The sequence below is a fragment of the Trachemys scripta genome, chromosome 1 (assembly GCF_013100865.1).
Source record: "Trachemys scripta elegans isolate TJP31775 chromosome 1, CAS_Tse_1.0, whole genome shotgun sequence".
Taxonomy (NCBI): domain Eukaryota; kingdom Metazoa; phylum Chordata; order Testudines; family Emydidae; genus Trachemys; species Trachemys scripta.
This window is the reverse complement of record NC_048298.1, coordinates 45,379,011-45,388,756: the sequence shown is the minus strand read 5'-3', so window position 1 is coordinate 45,388,756 and position 9,746 is coordinate 45,379,011. Positions and strand designations below refer to the sequence as shown.

The 9,746-nt window shown below is 41.2% G+C and overlaps 1 protein-coding gene across 6 annotated transcripts in view; it reads left to right on the top strand.

Annotated features, from left to right (window-relative positions):
- ST7 (suppression of tumorigenicity 7) overlaps nt 1-9,746 on the top strand; it is a 221,206-nt gene that overhangs the window by 101,286 nt on the left and 110,174 nt on the right. For 2 of the 6 annotated variants that reach the window (XM_034768864.1, XM_034768857.1), the window contains exon 2: nt 6,958-7,078. The exons of the other annotated variants lie outside the window; for them this stretch is intronic. The gene's annotated coding sequence lies outside the window, so the exon portion shown is untranslated. The remainder of the gene's footprint in view (nt 1-6,957; nt 7,079-9,746) is intronic. 6 annotated transcript variants of the gene reach the window in all.

Here is a 9,746-nt window from a genome sequence, read left to right as displayed (position 1 = left end):
TGTCTTGCTCACAACACACCTGTTAATACATCCCAGAATCATGTTTGCTTTTTTTGCAACAGCATCACACTGTTGACTCATACTTAGCTTGTGGTCCACTATAACCCCTAGATCCCTTTCTGCCGTACTCCTTCCTAGACAGTCTCTTCCCATTCTGTATGTGTGAAACTGATTTTTTCTTCCTAAGTGGAGCACTTTGCATTTGTCTTTGTTATGGACTAAGCCCTCTGAAGGATGGGCATAGTAAGTGTCTGAGGGAATCGCACATTCCAAGCAGATGCTTAGTCTGTTTATCCTTCTCCTTAAGCACTCACTGATCATGAGAAACAAGGCTGAAACGTCACCCATTGAAACAGATCATGAAGGTCTCATGAAAAAACTGGTTGTTCGGCTTCTTTTTCTTTATGCAGTTGACAGCACTTTGTGTGTGGTCAGTTTCATTGATCCTCTTGCACAGTCAGTTAGTGTCCCCCGTTGTTCCTGTGAGTCTTTCACACAACAGGTGAGAATTAAAGATTTTTAAAAATGAGAATATCTGATTAATGCAAAAAAACACAAAAATTGGCTGGAGGACTTACGGGCAGGGATACCACTTTTCACTCATTTTTAAAATGAACTGGATTTTAAGGTGGTGGGGTTTTGGTGACCACGGGTAATCAGGACTGAAGAATCAATGCCCCCTAGCTCCATTACTGACCGAAATGGAAGAATGTCAGTTATTGGAAACACCAACTTCACTTAATGCAGCACCAATAGTGCAGGTGTTTGTTGGAGGTCCCCACCCAACAACTACCTCACCCAGTTCTGCTTAGATGGCTTGGTCCAGCAGGATTATTGAACGAATGGAATTGCTGCAAGCTAAACTTGTAGGGTGGAAAAATGTTATACTCTTCACAAGAGAAACTCCTGTTCCTTTTTATCTCCCCAGCCTATCCAGTCGGTGTATGTAACTGTATCTCTCTATCTATATCTATATATTAATTGAGTTTATTCCGTTTATTTTAACAATAAAAACACATTCCTCTCTGAGTCTTTAAGACTGTATAAAGGCCCCTTTGCTGGATGCTTGTTAAACCTCCAAAGATGTTTAGGGTCTTAGTTATATAGATTATTACTGTGTTAGAATTATAAAACAATACCGGGATGGTCAGGACTTGAATACTCACTTCAAATAGATTGCAGTGTTGTAAGTTTCATTATTCATGCCACACTTTTGCGGGGAGGTATTTGCAGTTTGTGTTCTGTTGAGCCTTCCACTATATCTTTTTGTAGAGTCATAGATTCTAAGGCCAGAAGGGACTGCTGTAATCATCGATTATTTCTTCCTGTATAGACTGTAATACAGGTCATAGAATTTCAAAAAAATAATTCCTAGAGCAGATCTCCAAGAAAAACATCCAATCTTGATTTTAAAATTGTCAGTGCTGGAGAATCTACCACGAACGTTGGTAAATTGTTCCAATAGTTAATTACACTAAACGTTAAAAATTTATGCCTTATTTTCACTGTGAATTTGTCTAGCTTCAGCTTCCAGCCATTGGGTTGTGTTATACATTTCTCTGCTAGATTCAATTATTATTGAAATATTAAATATTTGTTCCCCATGTAGGTCTCCTATAGACTGTAATCAAATCATCCCCTAGCCCTCTCTTTGTTAAGCTAAATAGATTGATCTCCTTGAGTCTACCATTATAAGGCAGGTTTTCTAATCCTTTAATCAGTCTCGTGGTTCTTCTCTCCAATTTATCAACATCCTTTGGGCATCAGAATTGGACACAGGATTCCAGCAGTCACACAGTACCAAATATAGAGGTAAAATAATCTCTTTACTCCTATTCAACATTTCCCTATTTATGCATCCCAGGATCTCATTAGCTCTTTTTAACCACTGCACCACATTGGGAGCTCATATTCTGCTGATTATCTACCCCTACACCCAAGTCTTATTCCGAGTCACTGCTTCCCAGGATAGAGTCCACCCTCCTGTAAGTGTGGCCTACACATTTTTTCCCAGATATACACCTTTACATTTAGCCATATTAGAACACATATTGTTTAAAGCACATTGCAATCTGGAATGTTTTCAATTAGATATCCCGTATGTGTACCGCACTTATCCATACCCATGTTACACAAAACAGGATTGTCATCAGGACCTGAGTGCAAACTTCAGTGATATCTGCAGAGCTACCATAGAAACCTCCTAATCATCAAAAACTTTTGACACCCTTGAAACCTCGAGATAACATATGTTTTATTGTCATGGTCTAATTTAGTGCTAAACCTTCCCTGAAAATTCCCAGGAATGTAGGAAATGTGGTATTAGATTTCTTCATACTGTAGCACCTTTCCATTTGGTACAAATTACTATATGAGTGTCTCAACGGAGTATCTTAAAAGTGGGGCATTAATTATAGGAATAATGAATCACACTTGATGAAAAAATAATTTTCCTACTTTCAATGCCACATTACCCAGAGCACCAATTATTGAAAAAATATTACTGCACTTTCCTGTTCTAAAAACAACAACAACAACAACGAGGAGTCCTTGTGGCACTCATCTTTCCCATAACAAACAGCAGACGTAATGTAAGCAGGAAGCACAGATATATTTTCAGTAATAGGATAATGACATTAGCTACTATGCATCCCGGGCAGGTCTCCATGACCTTAATGTTGTTCACAAGCATCTCACAATTTCTTAGATACCAAGGTGAACAGCATCTTTGCAATTCCTAAAATATAGAGGTTGGATACAGGAAGATTCTTGAGGTTAGAATATAGATTCCTTGAACAAGAGCAGGGAATGCTACAAACACATTCTGCTCAGCCAGTGCAAGGAGACACCTAATACTGCTCAGGCACAGCCTATCTTAGGTGCCATGTTGATGTTGACAGTTGAGTGGATCAAGATTTTTCATTTAAAATTTTTTTTTATTATTTTTTAATTTTTATTTTTTTACAAAAATGGCCTTTTAGTTAAAACAGACATTTTCTGTTTTGGAATATCTGTTTTTGACAAAATTTGTAGATTTTTCTTTACAACAACAACAAAATATTCTAATTTTTTGGCAACTGAAAAATTTGGACCAGACAGGTGACACTTTTCCGTTAAACCCAAAATTTGTGTCTGACTAGCTGAAAGTTTTCAGTTTTTGGTTGCTGAAAACTAAACAATTTTCAGTGTTTGTTTTTATGATGAATACCTGAAACATTTTGTAGAAAAAAATTCAACAACAAGGAAAAATGTTTTGTTTTCATCAACATTTTTTTTGGAGGGATGGAAAATGCCCTAACCAGCTCTAGTTCTCAGCCAGATAGTAGGTCAGCACACAGTTTGAGGTGGGATGGGTACATGAGGGGAGAAATCTCAGGCTCCTTCCCCCTTTCTCTAAACCATTTCAGTAAGATTTTGCAACAGGAATACTCTGTGCCTGCCCCCTCATTCTCCCTGTCACAGGGGTGGGATGGCCTTTTCTGGGAGTTAGATCTCGCCTACCAGTGCCTAATTAGTTGCTTCCCAGGTGATTGGTTTGAGATGAGGGATCAGGTGATAGCTTCTTGGTCACCTGGTCCTTGGATAAAAGGCCAACAAGCAAGTCTGATGTGAGAGAGGTTCTCTGTCTCTTTCTATCTCTCTAAGGGGCCGGGAGAGGACTAGGTATATGCACATGATTATTGAAAGGGGCCAACACTTGACCCCAGAGTTCAGAGGTCTTCCTACAATGCAGGAGTCTGTGAGACTTTTTGTCCTTTGTTGATGTTTCACAAATGCCAGCAGTTGGTCAATGTCTGAGTTATCACCCAGCAATGAGGGTTGCCTACTCTAATCTTTATTATCTAAGGCATTGAACCTAATCCTCGTAGTAAACCTTTAATGAAAGGTGCTTTTTGAACTAATAATGAACATAATGATCCTTCCAGCTGCACATGCAAAATCAAATGGAATCAATACAGCCATAGCTTAGCATGTCAGAAAAGGGCAAAACCTATTCTGTCTGTAGGTTGAACTGTGCTGATCTGATACTTAGAACAAAAGCCATTAATTGTCTTAAGTGACTCCATATAATGATGTTTAGTAATTGGCTTTCATTTTAGTACAGCTTTAAAAGGCTAAACCTCATAAACCTATGTAAAGCCTCAGTCTAAGGTATAGTAAAGGTAATAGGCACATTAGATTTAACAAACACCACGTAGCCTATCTATATTTTTCCAAATATGCAGTACTTTCATCTAATTAGCCCACTATGCAATGAAATAAACTGAGATAGCATTCCAGCTATAGCATAAGTGGGATTGCTTTGTGAGGGAGTATTTAACAAGTTGCCAATTTATCTGGCTCATGATGTGTGCTGTAGCTTTTCCTCCAGAAAGTTGGGTTTTCTCTTGCTGTACATACTGTGGTGCTTTCTCTTATAAGAGGAAGGAGCATGATGCATGTCTAAAAGGAAATAGAGAATGTGGATAAATGATAATATTCAGAAACCACACTACCAGCACCAGCACAGTGCATCAAGGCTTCTCATTTTCGAGCAGTGTGATATCAGAACTTACCTTACTTTTCTCCGACTGATGTGTACATGATTATAGAAGGGGACCACAACTTGACCCAACAGTTAAGATGTCTTTCTGCAGTACATGTTCTGGTCATGCACGCAAGCAGTTTCAGTCTGAGGAGTTTTGCAATGCTGCATAGTGAAGAAAGGAAATCCCCAGTCACAACCACACTGGAACACTTCCCCATGCAGTATTGCACTAAAGTACAATTAAGACAACAGAGAAGTCCTGGATATCTTAAAATGGTATAGATCTGAATAAGTGTTGACAGGGTCTTATATGAGTTTGCAAAGAAACAAAAAATTAATTATAAAGGAGTTAAGGTTGAAAGTGTGTTGCAGTAGAGTCCAGCTAACAAGCAGAAACAATATTATACTTTACTTTCTCCACTTTAAAATCCCCCCCAACCATTAGACTGTCTGGAGAGGAATGGAATCAGTTCATCACAGCCATATCACCCTTCATCGCTCATTCTCATTCCATCCATCTTACATCACCTGCTCGTTACTACTGTTGTTGTTATTTGTGTTACTAGCAGTCCCACCTGAGATCAGAGCATTGTGCTAGACCAGGGGTGGGCAAATGTTTTGGCCCGAGAGCCACATTGGGGTTGCAAAACTTATGGAGGGCCGGGTAGGGAAGGCTGCGCCTCCCCAAACAGCCTGGCCCCCACCTCCTATCCACCCTCTCCCACTTCCCGCCCCCTGACTCCCCCCCCTCAGAACCTCCAGTCCATCCACCCCCCCTGCTCCTTGTCCCCTGACCACTGCCCCCTCCCAGGACCCCCTGCCCCAACTGCCCCCTGGGACCCCACCCCCATCCACCCCACTCCCAATCCCCTGACTGCCCCGACCCCTATCCACATCCCCGCCCCCTGACTGCCCCCCCCGAACCTGCACCCAATCCAACTGCCCGCTGCTCCCTGCCCCTTATCCAACCCCCCCCCCGCTCCCTGTCACCTCACTTGCCCCCGGGACCCTCTGCCCCTTATCCAACTCCCGGCCCCCTTACCATGCTGCTCAGAGCAGCATGTCTGGCAGCCACACCGCCCAGCCGGAGCTAGACACGCTGCCGCTCTGCTCGGCCGGAGTGTGCAGCCCCACTGCCCAGAGTGCTGCCCGCGCGGCAGCGTGGCTGCAGGGGAGAGGGGACAGCGGGGGAGGGGCTGGGGGCTAGCCTCCACAGCCAGGAGTACAAGGGCCGGGCAGGATGGTCCCGCAGGCTGGATGTGGCCCGCGGGCCGTAGTTTGCCCACCTCTGTGCTAAACACATACAAAAACAGAGTAAGAGATAGCCCCTGCCCTAAGGAGCTTACTATTGAAAGAGACAAGACAGACAAAGGGAGGAGGAAGATACAAAGGCACAGAAAGATGAAGTGACTTGCCCAAGGTCACACAGGAGGTCAGTGGCAGAGTTGGGAATGAAACCCAGGTTCAAAGTACCGCCCAGCAGCTGTTATACCTATTTAGGGTGATCAGATGTCCAGATTTTATAGGGACAGTCCCAATATTCAGGGCTTTGTCTTATATAGGTGTCTATTACCCCCCAACCTCTGCCCTGATTTTTCACACTTGCAATCTGGTCACCCTATCCCCATCTGCTCATTAATCCCCAGAAAATGACTTCTCTTGAGTTTGTTCTTGAAGATGAGAAAACCTCAAAGTATGAGACATATGGATTTTTTAATGGGGGGGCTGTTTCAGTTGGATTGTACAGGGTTTATTGCTGCCAGTACATTAGCCAGTCTGAGTGCTCCAACTGACCCACCCTTCCATTCAGTTTACAATTAGCAGTAGCTGTGCAATGAACTCATGTCACCATTATATTGTGAAGACCAGTGGTAATGTCCCTGCTTTTTTGCAGCATGGTGCCCATGCTACAGCAGATCTGCATCACAATAGCTGCTTTCATGCAGTATGAACTGATCTCTCTCTCCATATCTGTATACTCAAAATCCATAAACCACGGAACTCAAGATTCCTTTAAATACCCATTACCATAAATAAAGACTCATTAAAGGATTGAAAAATATTAAACTATTTTTAAAATGTTTTAAAAATACATGGAAGTATAGAAACATTAGCATGTTTGTTATTGCCAAGAGCCACATATTCTACTTGAGTTTTGATATCCTGGGTTGGCCTTATGCATATTTGACACCAGAGAATAATTTGCTGGCTTCATCATCTCCCCCAAAATGTTGAAAGGGAAAAAAATATCAGTGGAGCAGTGAAAGGTGTCTGCTTCAAACCAGGATGTTTTCTTACTCAATTAGTCAGTATTAGTACAGGTCCAGTGCTTTGATAATGTAAAACTCTGTGTAGGCTGCCAGATATTATTCATGTGAAGCTAGAGACAGCTTTTATGCCACATTTTGCCTCATCATTTTTCTCAGCAGGGCCCTGATCCACAACCACTGAAGTCCACAGGAGTCTTTTCCATTAACTCCCGTGACCATTGGAACAGGCCTCAGATATCTGAATCTGACTCTGATTCAGGCCTTTTGCTCTAGCATGATGGTAGGTGGCTGAACTTAGTAAATGGGCATCTGGATTTTCCTGTGCACTGCACAGAGATGCTAATTGTTTCTGGTAGAAGCAAACATGATCATTTCCAAGGCACTGACATTTTCAAGTTCTGATTATTAATTTACATCAAGAGACCTTAGAGCAGGAAGCTACTTAAAATTTGCAAGAATTTGGGTTACATTTGAAACACACACTAGCTTTGTTCAACTTTTAGGTGTTTTTTTTCTTCTTTGGTAATTTCTTTAGACTATTTGGAGAAGTAAAAACTCTTAATAGCTTCCCAGGGAAAACCCCTATAATGGGACTAGGGTTTTTCTTGGTGCACACCCTAATGTGTGGTTAACCTCAAATCTGCCTCCTTTATTTATATTTGAAGGGAAGAGGGGCCATAATACTCATACACATCCACCAGTCTGACCTGAGCACACTTGTCCCAAATGAATTATGGCCCTTCTAAAGATGGTTAGGGGGAGGACAAAACTCAAGAACTTGTGGCTTTCCTCACTTTGAAGCAGGAATTCTGAACATTGGTTTGTCTGAGTGGGGCCCTTGAACTTTCACCTACTCCTTCATTCACCATTGTTCCACTCCCACCCTGTCTGTGAGCCCTCTGTTGCGGTAATAACTTTAAATCTAAGGGTTATAACTTACTTTTGAGACTGCAGTTATGGAGGGTCCAACAAGCTGCATTAAGATTGAGTTGCATTTTAGACATACATCGGGGATTCAACCTCTTTGATGTGTATGCAAAATACAGTGTATCCTCCACAAACATGCAGTTTGCTCTTTCAGTACAAAATACATTTTCAATGAATTTATGAGTAAAGCTGTTAATTAGCCTGAGTTAAAATTAATTTTAAAATGGGTCATTTAAAGTATCTAGCAGTTTGCATTAGATCCTTTCCCCCAAAATGATTTGAATAATAGAATAACTACAGCCTGCAATATATTCAATTATTTCCACAAACACACTAAAAATATTTCAGCCATCTACAAAAGCCTTTGGAAGCAATTGGGATTTAACAATAATTAAAGCGAATAGGCTCTTTAGGAAAATCAGGCAGTTGGCGCTGAATATAGAAAAGCTAAATCCCAGCTGCCACTAATGCTCAGGCAAAACTCCCGTTGACTTCAAGGGGAGCACAGTCTGACCACATGTTTTCTCCTGTATTTAGTCTGATGGATGTGGAAATATAGGTTTCACATTGGAAAACAATTTGCTTTAATAATGAAACATACGGGGGGATTAATACCTTGTGGCAGAATAATTGGCATGGGTTAACAGTTGTATTACTCTTTCAATTGAAGAAAAAAGCAAAGTGACTGAACAGACATAGGCCAAGTTTCAGAGTAGCAGCCATGTCAGTCTGTATCCGCAAAAAGAACAGGAGTACTTGTGGCACCTTAGAGACTAATAAATTTATTTGAGCATAAGCTTTCGTGGGCTACAGCCCACTTCATTGGATGCATGCAGTGGAAAATATAATAGGAAGATATATATACCCAGAGAACATGAAAAAATGGGTGTTGCCATACCAACTACAATAAGACTAATCAATTAAGGTGGGCTATTATCAGCAGGAGAAAAAAAACTTTTGTAGTGATAATCAAGATAGCCCATTTAAGACCGTTTGACAAGAAGCTGTGAGGATACTTAACATGGGGGAAATAGATTCAGTGTGTGTAATGGCTCAGCCATTCCCAATCTCTATTTAAGCCTAAATTGATAGTATCTAGTTTGCATATCAATTCAAGTTCAGCAGGTTCTTGTTGGAGTCTGTTTTTGAAGCTTTTCTGTTGCAAAATTGCCACCTTTAAATCTGTTACTGAATGGCCAGAGAGGTTGAAGTGTTCTCCTACTAGTTTTTGAATGTTATGATTCCTGATGTCAGATTTGTGTCCAGGAAGCAAATACTCACCAGCAGCCACACACTGTGGCTGTGCTTAACTCATCGGCTCTCAAGACAGAAAATTCTCTTTTTGCAACAGTGCCCTCTCACAACTCAACAGAAAATGCTGCTTTAAGTGATATGGACAGAATCAATATTCCACCAAGACTCCAAATGGGCCAATATCAATGTCCCAGTTTCTAAAGCTGGAAGGCACCATAACTTTAGTATTTTGGCAAATCACTCAATCTGTCATTAAAACATTGGGAAATCAAATCCCACTTGGGCAATTTAATATGACAAACTCTAACGTTCCATGCCCCATTAGGTTACGCCTGCTCACGGGAACTGAAGGGGAAGCACCTCAATAAAGTCTGCTGCCGTTGACCCACTGAAGTCATCATTGGCATTGTAGCAAAGTAATAACTGGCACACATGTACAGCAATATCCCAGCAGATGATTTTTTGTAGGAATATATTAGCCTAAGAAGGGCAGTAGATTTAGTTGGCAGACTATAATTTTATCAGTGACACCATCAGGGTTCCAGTTTGATTATGTCTCAAGCTTACATTTGCACACCAGAATGAGGAATATTTTCTTCAAAAGGATGTGTGGGTGGTTTGAACAGAGCAAAACTATTAGAACAAAATGCAGAGCAAGTCTCTGCATTTCTCTTCCTTCTCAGCATGGCTTGGGGCTGGATGTAGCAGGCACTAATGTTTCAGTTAGTTTGTATTTGAAGAGAAATAAGGTGCAATGGAAATCCTGA